Genomic DNA, 21,060 nt, shown 5'->3' with positions numbered 1-21,060 from the left:
ACTCCTCTCATAAAGAACCCCTCATTGCTCTGCCCCGAAATCAAATCCTTTCCGTGACATTTTTCCTGTCCTGAGGAGTTGAGAATTCTCCTAGTCCTATCTCTTCACCTTCCCAGACAAAGTTCTACACAGCGTCATCTACACTTACTGTCTTCTTGATGCTCATCTCCCAGGAGGTCCTCAGCCTACTGCCGTCTGCCTTCTCAGGCTGTCACGACAGCAAACATGTTCTCATAAATGGTAAATGTCACTAAACCTAAGGGACAACTTTCAGCCTTAATCTTCCTTGGCCTCTAAGCAACGACAAGGCTTATAACTCCCTCTCTTCCTAGAGTTTCTGGACAGTGCACTCCCATAGTTTCCAGCAGAATATACAGAAAAAGCCCACAATCTCTGAAGCTAGAATGCCTGGTTTTAAATCAGCCCTACCATATATTGGTTGGTGACAGTCTCGAAGTTACTTAACCTTTCTGGGGCTCACATATTTTTCATCTGTAAAATCAGGGATCATAGTAGCACCAACCTCTCAAGAATATTAAATTGATCTAATATATGTAAAAACATGTAATACAGTGTCTGGCACATAGTAAGTATCATATATGTTTTAGCTTTTACCATTATTATTATTTTTTTTAATGCTCCTTCTCTGGTCACTTCTTCTTTGTTGGTATTTGTCAAGGTTTGTTCCTAGAATCTCTCTTTGCCCCATTATCCTTCTATTTAGTGATGAGGACTGACCATAATCTCCAGCCCATTCCTATTTCTTGAACTTTAAACACATATATGCAACTGCCTGCTGGGTATTTCAAATTCAACATGTCCACAGATGAATTCATCTTCTCCCTTCCAAGCCTGTTCCTCCTCAGTGTTCTCTTTCTCTAAAATTACAACCACCTCCCACACAGGCATCCAAGCCAGAAAGCACGAATCATGCCTCACTGTCATTCCCCTCATCTTCCAAATGCAAACAAGTCCTGCAGATCCTACCTACCTCCTTACTGTTTTTGAGAACATCCCTTCCTCCTCTAACTGTGTCAGTCTAGTCTAGGTCACCACTATGTCTCTCCTGGATCACCATATACCTTCACTGTCAGCCTTATCTTTCCCTAAACATTTTCCACATGGCAAAGAGAGCACGCTTCAAATGCTCAAATCTGCTTGTGTTTCTGACTCCACTTAAAAGTCTTCCATGTCATAACTAATATAGTCCACAGAGCTCTTCATAATGTAATCTGGCCCTGCATACTTCTTAAGCCTCATTTATTATCCCTCTCCCTCTTGCATAACTTTCACCTCTTCAAATCTCTGTCCCCACTGGACCTTCACATACATATGCTGTTTCCTCAGCCTGGAACTTTTTCCATCTCACAAACCTCCCCACTTCATCTGACTATTCCTGTCCAAACATGTTTCCTCAAGGAGACTTCCTCTGACACCCACAGTATATTCAGTACCCTACGCTCATAAAAAAACCCTGCAGTCTCTTAATAATATTGTTTTCTTACAATTTATTCAAATATTGAAAGTTAGCATGCAAATAAATAATTGGAAACTGTGATACATACTATGAAGGAAAACATCTGTTTCCCTCACCAGACTATAATCTCTTAAGGACAAGACCTTTTCTGAACTCAATGCCTACAATAATAGTCTTTCACATGTATGTTATATATATTTATATATAAATCTGTAGAAGAAGAGGAATATCATTAATGCCAACAGGAAAATACATAATGGAAAAGAAAGAGAAAGACAGCATCATTGCCTATCAGAACTCACCTGTTATATTATCTGGGAGAATTGACTGTCAACACCCATCTCCACACACCAACCTTGCACCTCCAATTTCATCTCCATAGCTTGAACGAAATGAAAGGTGATCTATGAAATAGCTGCGATAATCCCTGATACATGTTTTGAATTGGTCAAGAAATATTAACAATTTGTTGTACATGTTACATTGCAGTAGACATCAAACTCTATTCAAACTAAAAGACCTCAAAGATTGTAGAAGCTAAAGGCAAATGCCATTATATGAAACAAGTACAATAAATTGGTATACAAACAATATGTGAAAAATAAATTTTTAAATTTAAAATCTGTCTGTAATGATTCTGCCTTAGAATCCCAAGTAATAAAAGATAACCAGATAAGATTGCTAAATAGAAATGGCAGACTAAGAATACGTTGGTTTTTTTTTTTATATTTTTGCTCTTTATCTTCTTGCTCTTCCTCTCTCACCCCTTTTTCTTCTTCTCTTACTCCATTCTTTCTCCCTCTTTCTCCTCATCCCCTGCAGTAAATAATATACTACTGTATTAGTTTGTTTTCACACTGCTATAAAGACGTACCTGAGGCTGGGTAATTGATAAAGAAAAGAGGTTTAATGGACTTACAGTTCCACATGGCTGGGGAGGCCTCAGGAAACTTAAAATCATGGTAGAAGGTGAAGAGGAAGCAAGGACCTTCTTCACATGGAGGCAAGAGAGAGAAGTGCATGCACGGGAAATGCCAGATGCTTATAAAACCATCAGATCTTGTGAGAACTCACTCACTACCATGAGAAGAGCATGGGAGAAACTGCCTCCATGAGCCAATCACCTCCCTCCCTTGACACGTGGGGATTACAGGTCCTTCCCTCCAGATGTGGGGATTACAATTGGAGATGAGATTTGGGTACGGACACAGAGCCCAACTACAGCAACTACATGATTCATATAATGTCAGAGATATCCCCCTGACTGGAGATTTGTCAAGGAAATCAAAGTAGAATCAAAAGATTTTTAAATATAAAAATAACATTATAATTTTTGTTAAAATCAAATAGTAAATGGATAAACAAGGAAATGTCAGACAATAATCTTGAGAAAACAAATAGAACATGAAATTACTTCTATAAATTAATGTCAGATAATTGCTAAGAGCAGAATCAATTTTATGGAAGAGGGATAACACAAAATGTTTCAAATTGTTTTCTTTTAAATTGGTGGTATGGGTATTTTGGGAAAGATAAACCATTATAACTAACTCTAGAACTTGGTCTTAGCTATTTGAGACCTCGTCTTAAGCAGAATTACATGTTTTAACTTAAGCCTGAAAACCCCACTTTTTCTTGTAAGAACTTATTTGGAGCTTCTGTCAAGTAATTGGGGCTACCCACAGACTACTGAACAGAGGACAATTTTATCCAGGAATTCCTTCCACTTTTATCAAATAACAGCTTTGGAAGGGACAAACAAGGAATCATCAAGAGGGGGAGAATACAAGCCTACGACATCATATCAAACAAGGTCTTTGCTCTATGACATGCCAGGGAGGTCTTCCCTCATCTCTCTATCTGAAACTGAAATCCTCCACTACACTCCCTATTCCATATTTCTGCTCAACATTCTCCTTGACGATTCCTACCATCTAATATACAAAATATTTCATTTATTCATCCAGTTTATTTTCTGTCTCCTTCCACCAAAATATAAGCTCCACAACATCAGGAATGATTTTTTTTCTTTTTTTTTTTTTTTTGTGACGTTGTCTCACATTGTTGCCCAGGCTGGAGTGCAGTGGTGCGATCTTGGCTCACTGCAAGCTCCACCTCCCAGGTTCACGCCATTCTCCTGCCTCAGGCTCCCGAGTAGCTGGGACTACAGGTGCCCGACACCACACCTAGCTAATTTTTTGTATTTTTAGTAGAGACACAGTTTCACCGTATTAGCCAGAATGGTCTCAATCTCCTGACCTCGTGATCTGCCCACCTTGGCCTCTCAAAGTGCTGGGATTACAGGTGTGAGCCACCATGCCCAGCCAGGAATGATTTTTTAATCTATCATATCCACTACTGTATTCCCACAGCTAGAACAGGACCTGACACATAGTAAATGCTCAATAAATATTTGTTGAATGAATAAATAAAATAAAATCTATTCTTGGAATCAATATGGTAACTGACAGTGCATTTCACATTACCTTTACCTCTACATGGTTCAGTTTAATGTAGCTAGAAGTCTTGTCATAGATTAAATTTAAAAATGATTTTCTGCACTAATGATAAGAGTTCAATAGTCACCTTGATCAACAAGGAAGTGCTAATCACATATGAGTCAATTCAGATTAACTCCCCAGAAATTACTCTGTATCCACATTTAATGAGTGAATGTCCAGAAGAAAGTATATAGTTTGTTTGGAGAATCATAAAGGAGAAACTGCCTCACACCAGAAATGAAATAGAAAGTGGTGAGAATTCTGGGTCCTCAAAATGGTAGACATCTGCACCCACCATGATCAGATAATCCAGAGCAAGCTTGCAGCCTACGAGGAGGGACCATGGTAAATAGTCCTTGTTCAGTGCCTGGATCAAGAGCTGGAGTAGAGGACCCAATTAATCTGCCATTGCCATTCCACATACAGTAAAGAAAATGTTGCTTGCTAATTCCCTGGGGAATCCAAGAACTGATGTGCTAAGGCCAACTGAATATCCCCCAGAATTCCCTACCTAGTGCTCAAGGTTCCATTGATTTGCCCAAATAGATGTCAAATATCCAGTACTATCAGACTGGTCAGTTTTTCCTTATCAGATATGCTCTTACAATATACATTTGCCATTTTTCAGTTAATTGCTCAAATTCCAATTTCCTCCAATCCAATCCATCTACTTTCCTTAAGATGTAATGGCAAGACATCTTCCTCTCTGCCTTCCTTGACTAAACTAATTCCATACTGCTCTTCTTCTCAGATTTCCTGTGGAAATTATAAAAATAATATCTTAGATTTGCAGAGAAGTTGAGAATCTACAGAGCTCATTCATGGTGGTGTCCCCCCAGTTCCCCTCCCACCCATACACACTTTCTTTCTGTGTCCTAACCAAAAATCTTAGAGTGCCTTGACCGTTTTGTGACCCGGCCAGCTGTAGGTTTTTCCCAGCAGGCTTGAACCCAAACTGGGGCTTTGAACATTCCTAAGCACTAATAAAGGCATCTAGGTCATTGCCCAAAATACTCAAAGAAACTGGCTGTAGCCCTGAGCTGAATTTCCGAAACCCTAATATAAACTCCCTACCCTTACCCGCTTCTGCAGACAAACCTATGTAGAACACCCCTTTTGTCTTGTCTATCTTGAGGACTGCTGCAGCGCTCTGTAAGTTACCGTAATAAATGTTTTGGACTCATCCCCCTGGCATTTGGGCTTCTTTCTTTGGAATCCCAACTGGCCCCATCTCAGGACAGTTTGGGGCATGCTCTTGTGGGGACTCCCCTGCTCTGGGGGTGAGTCCAGCTTCAGGTTCTGTATTCACATACTTACTTAGATAAATAAACAGCAGAGTACTATTTTATACACACATGTTTTTCTTCTGCAAGCCCTATGGCCTCTCCACAGCTTGCTCTTCCCAATCCTAGTAGGGTTCACCCAGGAGTACACATGTTAATGAGGAAATAAAATTAGTTTATTATATTGAAAAGTACTCCCAGGGCATTTGTCTTGATAACAGCTGAGTTTATTTTGTTATTTCAGTGATGAAAGTGCTTGGTAATGATCCAAAGCAAACCAATCTTTTTCAAAGTTTTTAGTGTTTAGTGTTAACAGCAAAATGTAATGCTTAGTGTTAACAACAAAATTCCCTACCTGACACGGTATTAAAATGTTTTACATTCAATTTTCTCAAAGACTCAGGTATGTGCTACATGCCCATTTTGCAGATTAAAAACAACAACAACAACAAACTAAGTCTTAAAAATGCTAACTAATTTGCCCATATAAGCAGATTGAGAAACCAAATCTGCTCTGTATGACTTGAAAGCAGAAGCCCTTAGGCAACACAGTCCGCAGTCAGGCACTATTCTGTTACACACAGTGTACTGTCAGGGCTGCAGGACAACAGGAAGTCATCTCAGGTATCACCAGGGACATTCAGGGTATAGAGCAAATGTGTACAACTGCCTGGGGCCTCAGGCAGAGCCATGCAGTGACTAAGGGAGGCAGCAGGAAAGGGAAGAAGAGGCTGAAGCTAAATAAGACTGGAAATATTCAAGTAAACCATGCTCCCACCTCATCCTCAAGATAAAAAGAGCTTTTCTTGGGGAAAAAGGATGGAAGGCTTCACTTCCACACACACCGCTGAGGTTCCAAGTGTTTAAGAGATTGTCTTACCTTCTTTTCTTCTTCAGTGCTACCTACCAATCTTCCTTTTAACCAGATTTATCTGACCATATGAATAGATTCAGGGTTTGAAAAAGGTCAGGACACAGTGAGCCTCAGTCATTAGCCTAACAGTCTAATTTTCTTTTCCAAATATTATATTCAACTTTTTTATTTATTGTCATAGAGCATAACGGATAAATGCACAGATTTTGTTTTGCCATTCACTCACTGTGGGACCTTGGAAATGTTGCTTAACCTCTCCGTGCCTCAATTTACTCATCTGTAAAATAGGGATAACAATGGCACCTATCTCTTTGGAGATACTGTGAGGAATAAATGAGATAGTATATGTAATGTACTTGAGATATTGCCTGACCCAAAATAAGCTCTCCATAAGTATTTGCTATTATAATTATTATATAAGTAATGTGTCATAAGGATTATAAAAATTGATAGCTAATATTCAATGAACAATGATGCTAAGTACTCCCCATTTATTTCTCATATAAACCCTGGAAGGTAGACATTCTTACTGTACCAATTTTACATGAAACAGAGGCCCAGAAATGTGAATCCACAAATTACCCAGGCAACAAATGATAGAGTTAGAACTCAAGCCTACCAATCTACTCCAGAATCAAGCTCTTAACTACTATATTATTTCAAGTAGGTAATGATACTTGCTAAAAGATACTAAAGTTTTGCTCTGTGCCAGGCATAGCTGCAATAGCTTTACAACTCTTTCTTCAATTAATTATCACAACTGCCTTATGGAATGGATGCTTTTATTGTTTTCAACATACAAAGGAGAAAACTGAGGGACCAGGCATTACACAACTTGGGCAAGACCACATATTGTATTAGTTCGTTTTCACTCTGCTATAAAGAACTACCAAAGACCAGATAATTTATGAAGAAAAGAGGTTTAATTGATTCACAGCTCATCAGGCTGCATAGAAGCATGGCTGGGAGGCCTCAGGAAACTTCCAGTCATGGCAGAAGGTGAAGGGGAAGCAAGTTCACCTTACCATGGCAGAGCAGGAGAGAGAGAACAAGGAGGGAAGTGCCACAGTTTTAAACCATCAGATCTCATGAGAACTCACTCACTATCATAAAAACAGGATAGGGGAAATCCACCCCCATGATCCAATCACCTCCCACCAGGTCCCTCCCCTGACACTCGGGGATTACAATTCATCATGAGATTTGGGTGGGGACACAGAGCCAAACCATATCACACATCTCGTATGTAACTAAGGTAAGTGTACCCCATACGAAGAAGTAAACGAACCAGAGGCGCTAAATTTTCATCTCTGTGACCTAATACCAGATAGAAGATAACAATTTTCAAAAAGGAAACTCCCTTCTGGTATGTTCATCTGAACAGTTTCTAAGCCAGTGTGACTCAGAGAAAGACTCAATACTGGAATCATAAAAGAATAAACTGATTAAATGCTAATATATTTGGTTTTGCCTTACTACTCAATCGTTTTCTGCCTCTACTAGCAGCCATTTTCAATAGTCATTTTTAATGTCCTATACCATTTGAATAGAATATAATTCACTATTAGCAAATATGGACCAACTTTTCACATGAAGCAAGACCACTGGTTTCATTTGGTTCATGACCCAAGGAAATTATGGACAACACAGGGAGAGATGGTGGCTGAGTATTCATTCTACGTAACTATGACACAGAGGAGAATCTGCCAATGATATATTTGGTCAAAACCCACAGGAATTTACAGTCACGACTTAACAATACTAATGGATAACAATTGATAAGGTGTGAAAAAGGATCATACACTAGCCCAATATACTCTTGAAGTCTTTGTGCAAATTAGAAAGATGCGCTTTGTGCTGCTATAAAGAAACATGCACACACATGTTCATTGTGGCACTATTCACAAGAGCAAAGACTTGGAACCAACTCAAATGTCCATCAATGATAGACTGGATTAACAAAATGCGGCACATATACACCATGGAATACTATGCAGCCACAAAAAAGGATGAGTTCATGTCCTTTGTAGGGACATGGATGACCCTGGAAACCATCATTCTCAGCAAACTATCGCAAGGACAAAAAACCAAACACCACATGTTCTCACTCATAGGTGGGAATTGAACAGTGAGAACTCTTGGACACAGGAAGGGGAACATCACACACCACGGCCTGTCATGGGGCGGGGGCGGGGGAAGACAGGGATAGCATTAAGAGATATACCTAATGTAAATGACAAGTTAATGGGTACAGCACACCAACATGGCACATGTATCCATATATAACAAACCTGCACGCTGTGTACATGTACCCTAGAACTTAAAGTATAATAAAAAAAAAAAAAAAAAGAAAGAAAGATGAGCTTTGGTTTGGTGAGCATAACACAAACTTGACTGTAGCTTCAGCACTCTAAACCAAGGGCTTGGTGTATGTTTCAAACAGATCTTGATGAATCTGAGATAATATGGGAAGGTACTTTTAGAAGTCTTGAGAGACATGATCAGTAGCAAAATCAGAAACATACTGATATAGATCTTGAGACGAGAATAAATACATGGGTCAAAAAGGAAAATGGCAAGCAAATTTTCTTTACAGGACAATTGTGTGGGAGGATGGCAATGTGTCATAGGAAATAATACTTGTCAATGGTTAGGACAAACTTATTAGATCCCTTATATTTATATCAGAATTAAGTACTTGACTTGCTGGACAAAAAGCACAAGAGGAATATATGAAAGAGCAATGAAAAAATTTAAGATTTTTGTGGATTTTTTAGAATGCTACTGTAGGTAATAAAAAGGTTGTGATCAATTACGTTATCACAAATTAACTACCAGAAGACAAATAATTAATTAACAAGGAATGGTAAAGAACCCCAATTAGGAAAAGAGAAGACATGATGACAATGGTAATAAAAATGGAACAAAAAAGAAAAAAAAAAAAAAAAAAAACCTGGCAGTTACTGAGCACCTAATGTTATGAGCTTTACCTTCATTACCTTCACAATAACCTTATGGGAAACACCATTATTAGTACCACTTTACAGATGAGGAAACTGAAGTGTAAGAGGTTATGTGACTTAACCAGGATATCATGTAAAGTAACAGAACTTGGATTTACACCCAGGCAGTTTAACTCTGGAGTTTACCTGCTTGACCAACAGACTATACAGTCATGAGTTAAACCAACAAAAATAGCCAAAATTGACAAGAACATTGATGCAGGTCACTAGGCACATCAAATATTGTCCCACCTCCATTTGCATGGGGAAAAGTCAGAATGATGATGTTCCTGATAGCGATGGAATACGTGACCAGAATAGAGTGATAGAAATAAGAAGATACAATGAAATTCAAATACTGTTAAAATGACTTCTCTACTAACCAGGAAAATAGCTTACAATAAGGAAGACTTAGAACAAACAAAATGGAATGAACCTCCATGCCTGGCTTCATCTTGCCTCTGGAATTGACTGAGAACAAGTTTGCTGTGTAGGCGTTTCATGGTAATGACTTTACTATTATTAACAATGACAATAGTTCCAGGCAGTATTTCATATTTACATAGCAGCCTTCAACATAGGAGCAAAAGTACCTGGCAAACATTCTCATTTTTATTATTGATGCCTTAGATTAATAAAGTGCCTTTCTGTCAAAGAGCTCATTAATCCTTACACAGACTCCTGTGACACAAATAGGCAAGCAATCCATTTCTACATTTTACATATGGAGAAACCAAAGCTCAAGGACCTGTGCATAATTGTTTAGCAAGATTGTAGCTGAGCCTAGAATGAAATCATAAAGAACCCAGTGTTTTCCTGCCCTTGAGTGAAACTCTATCTTATTTACAGCTTCTTACTCCAAATTATCTGAGACATTGGGGCCTTCTTTAACAACTAGACCCTCCCACTCAGATTTTTACTGCCTCTTGTTCAAGCTGGATTCCCTCTCTCTCCTTCCTTTTAACTGCTCATCCTGCCTCTCTTATCTCTCTTCTTCTAACCAACATTACTGCCAGAATCATTTTCTTAAATCTGTTTAGAGAAAAAGGAGAGGTTCTTCATCATCTATGGAAACAGACCCCAAATTCCTTCACAGATCATTCAAGGCCTCCCTCAGCCTCAGTCTGGCCCCAATCTATTTTCCTAGCCATGTCTCTGATACCATGTCCCCTATGCGTAAGTCATGCAAACCTAAACTTCTGAACTCCAAACCCACCCTGCTCCTTGATCATTCTGTTCCTTCTTCCAGAAATTACCTTTCCACCTCCAGCTCTATCACAATATGCTCGCATTTCCGCCCCAGTGCTGTCTTCCTCATGAAGCCCTCCTGACTTACCATCTGGACAGGACTGCTTCCTCCAGCTCCTCCATGTTTAGTCTTATTTGTAGCACTCATCACATTTTACCTAGGACTACAGTGACTTATGATAGTACATCTCTCGTTAGAACATTCTGTCACTGAGATTCCCAGAGTCAGGTCCCATGTCAGATTTTGTGACAGGTAATGGGTGAAAATGAGAAACATCCCTGCTTTTGTGAGGCTTACAGTCTGGCAGCCTTCCTCATTTATGGTACCTTATCTAAATGGCAAAACACTATTTTCTCAAGGGTGTTACATAATAGTGCCAGGCTAGATGCATAAAAGAGACATTTATTCATTACATACAACAGATACGTTTTAGGAGTGGTTCTCAAAGTATAGTACACAGATCTCTGCGGGTCCCCAAGACCTTTTCATGTGGCCCCCAAATTAGTCAAAACTAATTCCAAATAAAATGAAGACATGGTTCAACATTGTCACTCTCATACTCTCACAAGCATATGGTAGAGTCTTCCAAAGGTGACTCGATGTGTGGTATAACAAAAAATTGAAAGAATAGGTAGATAAGAGAATTCAGCTGCTTTCTGTTAAAGCAGTCATTAAACAGATTGGCAAAACGGTAAAACAACGCCACTTTGTCACTAAAGTATTTTCATTTCTTAAAAGTAGTTTTCATAAACAGATAACATTATTTATGTTAACATGTAATGGGTTCACAATCATTCATTTTTAAATAAATTACATACATATTTTAAATTTTACATTTTAATTTATAAAATGGTAAATGCCAGTGGCTATAACAGAAATTCTTTAGGTTTCTCAATACCTTTCAAGAATATAAAGGGATCATGAGACTAAACCGTTTGAAATTACTGCCTGAGGGCAGTGGGCTCATGTCTCTCTGCAGAGCCTCATTTGAGAATGCCTGAGTAGAAGTTGAGTTTAGAGACAGGGTCTTGCTCTGTCACCCAGGCTGGAGCGCTTATCACAATCACTACAGCCTCAACCTCCAGGGCTCTAGAAATTCTACCCTTCAGCTTCCTGAGTAGCGAGGACTATAGGCACACGTCACCACTCTCAGCTAACTGTTTTATTTTTCGTAGAGTCAGTGTCTTGCTATATTGTCAGGCTGGTCTCAAACTCCTGGGCTCGAGCAATCCTGCCTCAGCCTCCCAAAGTGCTGGGATTACAAGCGTGAGTTACCATGCCTGCTCTCAACTTCTATCAAAGAAACTATCCTTTGTGTGAGATTTATTCACAAGATTTTCTCCTTTCTCTCCCCACCCCCAAAGCCCCCTAGTTTAATAGTGAGCTGCTTGGGAACAGAGACTAAGTCAAACTTATCTTTGTTTCTGCAGCACCTGGTACAGAGTAAACAGTCAGTAAATATTTGTGGGAGGGAGGGAGGGAGGGAGGAAGGGAGGGAATGTGAGGGGAGGGAGCAAGAAACTGTGTGATATTTATTCTTCCAAGACTCTACCACAGTAATCTGCCCATTGAAAATGTCTGTTAACTTCATGTAAATGTGTTTGTATTGATATCATATCTAAAGTGACCAAGGCTTCAATAGTTTCACCTGGTATGTTAGAAAATCCCAGTTGAGTTTAGAAATCATTATTTCTAAAGGCAAATTTTAAAAGATTTATCTCATAAGTAAATTAATAAACAAGTCTTTGTGCACATTAGTCTTTCAATAGCAAAGGATAATTTTGGGATAAAGAATGATGCAAACTTGGAAAATTGATATGGTCAGTTTGGCTGGCTATGCATAAACTACCTATCTTCCTTATGGATAGTACATCTTTAATAACTAAAAGTGACTTCCTATATCTAAAATATCTTACTTCTTGATCTAGAGTAAATAAAAATGGGCAGAATTAAGCTTAAGACAACAAAAGGGGGAAAGTTAAAGCAAAACTGTGCATTGGCAAGTCCCTCTCTGAGAGCTTTCTGAGCCCTCTCTCCCCCTCCTAGCTGCTTTGCATCCTCATGGAGTTCTTCACCAGCCAAGGCTTCCCTCATCAAGGTACCCCACTTGAATGTGACCTCCTAGGTATTAGCTCATTCTTTAATTCAATCTGTGTGCAACTTAATCCACGTAATTTTTACAATTGAAGAAATTTAGACATCATCTATTACAACTCTCTCATATACAGTTGAAGTTCAGTTTTGTCTTATCTTGAAATTATTTTTCACTATTGAAGGACTAGTGTGCACAAATATTTGTGCATTGATTACTAATGAGAGAAATCTTTTAAAATTCGCCTTTAGAAATCAGGATTTCTAAACTGTACTGAAATTTTCCAACATACCCAGTGAAACTATTAGTGCCTTAGTCACTTTAGAAATTAAGACTTACCCAAGGGAATATTAATTCAGGACATAGCTGGGATAAAAATCTAGCATTAAGTCCTCTTCCTTTTCCAGAAACTATTTGACTAAATCTCCTAAACTCAAACAAATACTCTGCTCTAGACCATTCTTGATTCCCTCTCCATATAAAAATTTTTCCTATATATTCCTTCAGTGTCCTGCTATTTTAATGCACCATATTTATTCAAATGTGGTTAGTACCTATGATCCAAAATCATTATGACTAATTCACACCTTAATTCAAGTTAATCAGGTTAGCAAGCCAATCAATTTGCCTCATAACATTTCTATTTGAATAGGAATGGTTGAAGTCTTCAACTAAAAGAACAAGTGGAAATTTTATACACGATATCGGGTTCAGAAACAGAGATACATGAAAATCAGAATGTGTTTTGGTTTCTTACATTTTAACACAGAGTCAGACATCTATACAAAGGATCAAAATTACAATAATTGAAATGAATGAGAGTTTATTGCCTGTGATGTTTCACTTTGTTAACCTAAACCCTGGTTGACAACAGGATAGTCAAACAAATACATGACATGATACACAGGTGTCACGAGCTATCTTCAGGGAATTGACTCCAGGACCACCCCTGAGGATACCAAAATCCAATGATGCTCAAACCCTTGTATAAAATGGTAGTATCTGCATATAATTTACACACATCCTCCCATATACTTTGCCAGCTCCGGATTACTTATGGTACCTGATACAATGTAAATGCTATGTAAATAATTATACTGCATTATTTATAACAAGGGAAAAATGTCTGTATGTGTTCAGTACAGACACAACCATCATAGGCCTAACTACATTTTCAAACCATGGTTGGTTAAATCTGTGGATGTGAAACTGCAGACACAGAGGGCTGACTATATTAGTCTGAAACTCACAAAAGATGACATACAGTCATCCCTTGATATATCCAGGACCTCAGGTCTCTAACCAAATCCATACATACTCAAGTCCAACAATCAGCCTTGTAGGAAAAGTCAGCCCTCCTTATCTGGAGGTTTCACATCCCAAGAATACTGCATTTTTAATCCAAGTTTGTTTGGAAAAAAAAAAATATGTAAGTGGACCCACACAGTTTAAACACAGGTGTAGAGCTTAAATTGTTTCCTACCCACTTTTTCATGTAGTTTCTGCTTAATATATTTTATTCAATCTTTTTGGCAGGTAATGAGTACAATATTATATATGTACTCGTGTGTGTGTGCACACACATATGTCTTAATGTAGAAAAGTATCTTTATTAAGATGTGTGTGTGTGTATATATATATCTATATATATATATATATATATCTTAATAAACTAAACACCAAAGCAGAATTACATTCATTCTTAAGGTTTATAAGTGACTTTCTGAAAGCAATACTATCAAGATTGTTCACAAATTCGAAAGAGCTTAAAAGTCAGTCTCAGGATTTCAAGTACTAACAAACCACCTGGGTTTGTTACAAAAGTACAAATAGAAAGAAAACTTTAAATTTATGGTATCTACAATGCAAATAATAAATTATCACATAAGATGAATGCTGTTAAACTATACACTAAATTTTTCAAGTGTTAACCTGAATAGGTTTGTTATGCTAACCAATTTTTCATTAAAATCTCATACTTTGATTTTAATAGTAGTTCCTCTGATACTGGTTATCAAAAAACAGATAATTCTTTATGAAGAACCTCAAATTTTTGCAGATGCTTACTCAGTCTTCAAATAAACTCCAGGAAAACCCCGATTTCTAAGAGAAAGTGTTGAATTTGTACTCCTGATCTGGCATCAAATTACTCGGGAACTCTCAAACGGTGACAGCGCCAAATGCATCTTCCTAAGAGACATAGCTACATGTTCTACCAATCAGCGGAGAAAAAATGTTTGTAAAAATTTTATACAATACTAGAGTGTCTTAGTCCATTCAGGCTGCTATAAACAAAATGCCATAAACTTGGCAGCTTATAAACAACAGAAATTTATTTCTCACAGTTCTGGAGGCTGGTAAGTCCAAGATACAAACAGACCCAGTGTCTGGTGAGGTTTCGTTTTCTGGGTCATAGACAGCGCATTCTTCCTGTATCCTCACATGGTGGAAAATACTAGCTAACTCTCTAGGGTCTCTTTTATAAGGACACTAATCCTAATCACCTCTGTTTTCATGACCTAATCACCTCCCAAAGGCCCCATCTGCTAATACCATCTCCTTGGGGTTAGGACTTCAACATTAGTATTTGGAGGGAACACAAAATTCAGACCATAGTCTAGAGCTACTTGTATTGGTTTTACCAGGTTAAATACTCCTAAAGATTTAATTTCCCATCTTGGTAACTGTTGCAGCCATTGAGAAGCAAGACAGAACAGCACCACAGAATTAAACATCTCTGAATATTCTCTTATTCATCTCATTTGTAAGATATTTGATTCCACAAACTTGTTATGCTAATTTCTATTTCTTTTCACTTTGATTATGTTACTGTTACTATTCCTTGGAATTCTTATCCATATACTTACCTGGAATTCAAACTATATCAATATTTTAAGGCTCTATTTGGGTCCAATTTTCATCTTTAACACTACAAAGAATACAGCACAGTAATAAAAAGCATAGGCTCCAGAGTCAGAATCACGCACCACTAGCTGCATGACCTGGGGCACATTACTAAATCGTCTGTGCCTTGTCTTCATCTTTTGTAAAGTAGGAATGTTCAGCAGTATTGCTGTCAGGCTCAAGTGAACTAGGACATGCAAAGCACTATGAACAGTGCTTGGCATGAAGTAGTCACTCGATAAATGTTAGCCACTATTGTACTTCTTTATTATAACCCCCATTCTTCCTGTACTTCTCTGAACAGCTATAGATTCATAAGTAATAAGGACCTTAGATCTTATAGTCATTCAGTTCAATCTCCCACACAAAGTAGTATCATCTCTAAAAAGCTCTTCATACTTGGTCAATCATGAAGATGGTTAAATACTTGCAGTGATGAAAACTTTACTACTTTTCAAAAAGCATAGGCTCAAACAGTTCTTACAATTAAAAAAAAAAAATTTGTGTGCAGTACTTTCTTTCTACCCATTCGTCTCTGAGTTCTGCCTTCAGTACAACCGAAAAACAATCCTGCATCATCTAACGTCTTTCATATGAAAGCCCTTAAATATTGAAGGCATTTGCTTAGTAAGTCGCACTCTCTAGCACTGCCGTGCTCTGCCTCGATCTTTTCTCTTCATTTCTCTTCTCTGGGCAAAACACTATAATTTCTCTTGTCTGTCCACCACAAGATATGTTTTCTATATCTTCACCATCCTCAACACAATCTTCAGGACGCACTTCATTTTATGAAAGTCATTCCTAACAGAGGGCACTAAGAGCTGCACAGAATATTCCAAGCAGGTTCTGAATAGTAAAAATGACAGTATAACAGTTTGTTTAGGAAAGTAAGGCAAATTTTGGAAAAATTTACTTAATAACAACCATCAAAAACAATGCTGTTAAATGAGCAAGTAAGTTAAATTTTTCTTTTGAGAGATTGGCAAACAACATAGGCTATTACCCTAACCTATTTAAATCAGATTGTGGACTTTCTGCCAGGCTGCCTTCCAGATTGTATCCAGAGACAGAATTTGTGGTGTCTTTATGTAATCTGCTTTTATCTCTATGGAAGTCTCTTTAGCTATGTGTTTTTTTCTTCATGTGTCTGTCTTTGTCCTGCTTCTGTTTCTTTCTGTATGTCAATCTCTTTCTCATTCTTCTTTCTTTTGTCAATCATTCAATAAATATTTATTCAGTGCCCATCAAGTGTCAGGCACTGTATTAGGTATAAGAAGTTCAAAGACAAGTCATGCTCAAAATACCCCCTGGCTAAGGTGGGAGGCAAAGCAGACACAGACAGATAATAAACAGATAATAAGATACTATGGTAATACAGTGAGGTAGATAATGCACAGGTTACTGTGAGAGCACCAAGAATGACTGAATGCTGGATGAAAGGGATCTGAGAGGTTTCCAGGAGGAGATAGAATCTTATGAAATCTAAAGTGATTCTAAACAGTACTTTCAAACTTTAACATGTATTTAAATTCCCTAGGAATCTTGTGAAAATGCAGATTCTTAATCAGTGTATCTGTCCAAGTAGTAGGACCTCAGATGCTGCATTTCTATCAGGCTCCAGGAGATGTCCATGCTGCTAGCCCCCAGACCATCACAGGGTCACAGACGTCTTAAAGGATGGAAAGGAGTAAGTAAGGGCTGTGCAGAGTGAATGCGGGCAGTATAAACAGCATGAAGTAAATCACAGAGGTAGAAAACACCTGAGTATATGTGATGAGACTGAAGCACACTGGTGTTTCCAGGCAATTTAAAAGGTCATGAGTGTCTAAACTGGGAATGGATGGGAGTATGACATATCATTGTGTGTGTGTGTGTGTGTGTGTATGTGAGAGAGACAGAGAGACAGTCTCACTCTGTCGCACAGGCTGGAGTACAGTGGCGCGATCTTGGCTCACTGCAACCTCTGCCTCCCAGGTTCAAGCGATTCTCCTGCCTCATCCTCCCAAGTAGCTAGGATTACAGGTGCCCACGACCATGCCGAGATAATTTTTGTATTCTTTTTTTTTGTTTTTGAGATGGAGTCTCACTCTATCGCCCAGGCTGGAGTGCAGTGGCACGATCGCGGTTCACTGCAACATCTGCCTTCCAGGTTCAAGTGATTCTCCTGCCTCAGCCTCCCGAGTAGCTGGGACTACAGGCGCCCACCATCATGCCCGGATAATTTTTTGTATTTTTAGTAGAGATGGGCTTTCACGGTGTTAGCCAGGATGGTCTTGAACTCCTGACCTCATGATCTGCCTGCCTCGGCCACCCAAAATACTGGGATTACAGGCGTTGAGCCACCACGCCCGGCCAATTTCTGTATTTTTAGTAGAGACAGGGTTTCACCATGTTGGCCAGGCTGGTCTCAAACTCCTGACCTCAGGTGATCGACCAGCCTTGACCTCCCGAAGTGCTGGGATTACAAAGGCTTGAGCTGCCCGCCCGGCCAGGAGTATGGCATGTCTTAAGGAAAAGGGAAGTTATTACATGGATGACAGAGTATATCAAAAATTCTTCAAGTAGGGCAGTTATATGGTAACAACTGCAAATCAAATAACAAGTCTAGTGTCTACACTGGTAGAATAATGGACAAGAAGATAGTATGCTAGGCTACTTAAATAAACCTGCTAAAGATGATGAGGAAGATCTAAATTACGGCAGTAACAACAGATTTAGATGAAAACGGACTGGTCTGAGAAATGGTTAGGAAATAGAATAGGTTAATTGTGTCATCACTTGTTAATTTAAAAATCAGGTGGTTGTTGTTCCTTTGCATTTTTTTGCAGGCATCGTATCTATTCTTAACCTTAGTAACATGTGATCTTGGACAAGCCACTTACCCTCTTTTAGCAGTTACTTCCATATCTTTTAAAAAAAATGTGAAGATTTGACCCAAATGAACAGTGTCGTTGCTTTAAACCCTAAAATTTATGAGTCTGTGAACTAAATTCGTCTCATTGACTTGTAGATTCATAAAACGTATTCATAGAACCTACTATAATATCTGGACTTTATAAAATGAATTCTTAGTATCTACCACAATACCTGTATTATATATATATATATGTACACACAATATATATATGAAAATGTATTGTATAATATATGTACAATAGATGACAATATATTACAGTACTAGTCATACAATGTGTGTGTGTGTGTGTGTATATACACATACAATATTATATGACTAATACTGAATCTACCCAGCTGACAGGTATTAAAACTTGAGACTTTTAAAATCCTTCCTCTTCTTTGCCCACCACATTCATTAGCAAGTCCAGTGGTTTGTTACATGTGCCCTACTGGCAATTCTTTGGTTTATGCACTTATTTTTTTAACTGGATTCCTGCAATAGCACCTTAAATGTTCTCCCCGGTTCCATTCAAATCCCCTTCCAAACTCTCTCTGAGAAGGTAAAGAATTCTGGAGTCAGAAAGACTTGGACTTGAATGCTAAGTCCACTGTTCCTTAACTATGTGATTGTCAGCAAGTGATTTAACCTCTTTACACCTTGGTTTCCTTACCTCTAAATTATAGGGATACTAGGAAGATGAACTGTTTGTAAAGTACTTACTATAGTGACTGTTCCACAGTGGGAACTCAATAAGTGTTAGTTATCATTTTGAAAGACACATCTCAAAAAGATTAGAGCAGGTACTTCACAAAAGATGAAAATCAAATTACCAAAAAAAAAAAAAAAAAATGGAAAGATGCTCTTCTTCATTAGTAATCAGCAAAAGGCAAATTAATACTTGTAAGAGTACAATTATGTATCTCCCTGATTAGCAAAATTTAAGAACTTGTAAATCAAGTGTTGGTGAGGATGTAGAATTTCTCATACACTGCTGCTGGGAATGTAAATTGATGCAACTGATTGGGGAAAATATTTTGGGATTATTTAGTAAAATTAAAGGCGCACATACCCAAAAACTCAGCAGTTCCTTCCCTTGATATTTATCCTAGAGAAGGGTAAATATCAGAATCTATGAGAACTAATATATATAAACATAAAAATGATATTATATTTATGTTTATACTAGCATTAAGTAAAATATATTTAATCCAAATGTTCAACAACAATAGACTAGATAAGTAAATATTGGCATATTAATATGGTAGAATACTATACAACAATTTACATGAATAAACTACATGCATGAACATGAAAGAATCTCACACTGTTAGCAAAATAATCAGGCAATTGAGAGTATACATGCTATAATTCCAAATACATGGAGCTGAAGCATAGGCAGAACTAAGATTCATAGCCTAGAGATGCACAGAGAGATGGAAAACCTACAAAGAAAAACAAGGTAATGTGCATGACAAAAGGTGGGATAGTAGCTAGCAGTTACCTCTGGTGGGGAAGGAAAAGTATATGATCCGAAAGGGACACATAGGGGTTTGCTGGGAGTCTATTACTTCAAGTTTGATTTATTTGTTTGATTTGTTTTATGTTGTTTGATTTGTTTACATTATGTTTGATTTATAATTATTCTTTAACCTGTATTTGTTTTATACACTCTTCTATGTGTATGGTATATTTCACAATTAAAAAATAAACTGATTATGTCAGACTCCTACTTAAAATCTTTCAAAAGCTCTTCACTTTGAAACAAAATTCAAACTCCTTAATTTTGTCTAAGAGATCTTTCATGGCACATGTCTTGTATCCCTCTTCGACTTTATCTCTACCACTACCATTTCTGCTTCAGCATAGTAAATGACACCTAGTGTCCCCACACAATCATGCTCTCTCAGGCTTCCGGGTCTGTTAAAAAAATGTTCCCACTGTGCACCGCATCCTCCCTTCCTCTGGCTATCCTTTCACTGTGCTTAATAGTCCACTAAAAGATCCCTTCCTCTGGGAAGGCTTCCTTGACTAATCTCTACCACATCTGTGTTAGAGTCTCCTCTGATGCACTTCCTTTGGCACTCTAGACTTACCCATGTAATAGCACTTTATGAGTGCCACACTCTTTAGAACACAACTACCCCCATTAATAAGCACATTTTATTATAAGTACCACACTCTTTAGACTGAAGGCTCCTTTAAAGCAGGGACTGTCTTTTATCTACCCCAAAAGCTAAACATGCTACGGAAATCACAGATTCTCAATAAGAGTTTGATTAATGAATTAATATTCAGAATGGAAAGAACATAGTATGCTTTCTACATCACTGGGAGTAACACATACTATATTAGGTTCCATCATATAAAATTGTCCTAAAATTGTATTTTAGGTCAAAAATGGTTTGTTATTGGCAATTGTATATAATTATTTATAACACTCATTGAATACATGTTAATTAAGTGCAGTATAGTGATGGCTATTAGATCTACTTTCTCAATGTAATGGTAGACAGATGGTTTTTTATGAATTGTTTTATAAAATCACTATATGAAATAACTCTAGGATTAATTTCATCAGTCTTCCACAATTATAGGTTATGCATTAATTCACAGGGCAGCCTACCTATCTAGAGTTATATAAGCCACTAGGCAAATGAAAGAAAGATATTGATCACTAGCTCAAAATAGCTTCTTTTGGAGTTTTATAAGCACCACAGTCATACTCTAGTTCTCAAAGATGTTATCTGACAGATTATAACTCGTTCATCTCTGCTGCAAT

The 21,060-nt window shown here is 37.9% G+C and overlaps 1 protein-coding gene across 5 annotated transcripts in view; it reads right to left on the bottom strand.

The window, feature by feature from the left end:
• Window positions 1-21,060, bottom strand: part of MAPK10 (mitogen-activated protein kinase 10) — a 353,150-nt gene that overhangs the window by 314,761 nt on the left and 17,329 nt on the right. The window lies entirely within an intron of this gene.

Source organism: Theropithecus gelada, chromosome 5 (genome assembly GCF_003255815.1).
Source record: "Theropithecus gelada isolate Dixy chromosome 5, Tgel_1.0, whole genome shotgun sequence".
Lineage (NCBI taxonomy): Eukaryota > Metazoa > Chordata > Mammalia > Primates > Cercopithecidae > Theropithecus > Theropithecus gelada.
The sequence above is the reverse complement of the archived record's forward strand: the minus strand, read 5'-3'. Positions and strand labels throughout refer to the sequence as shown.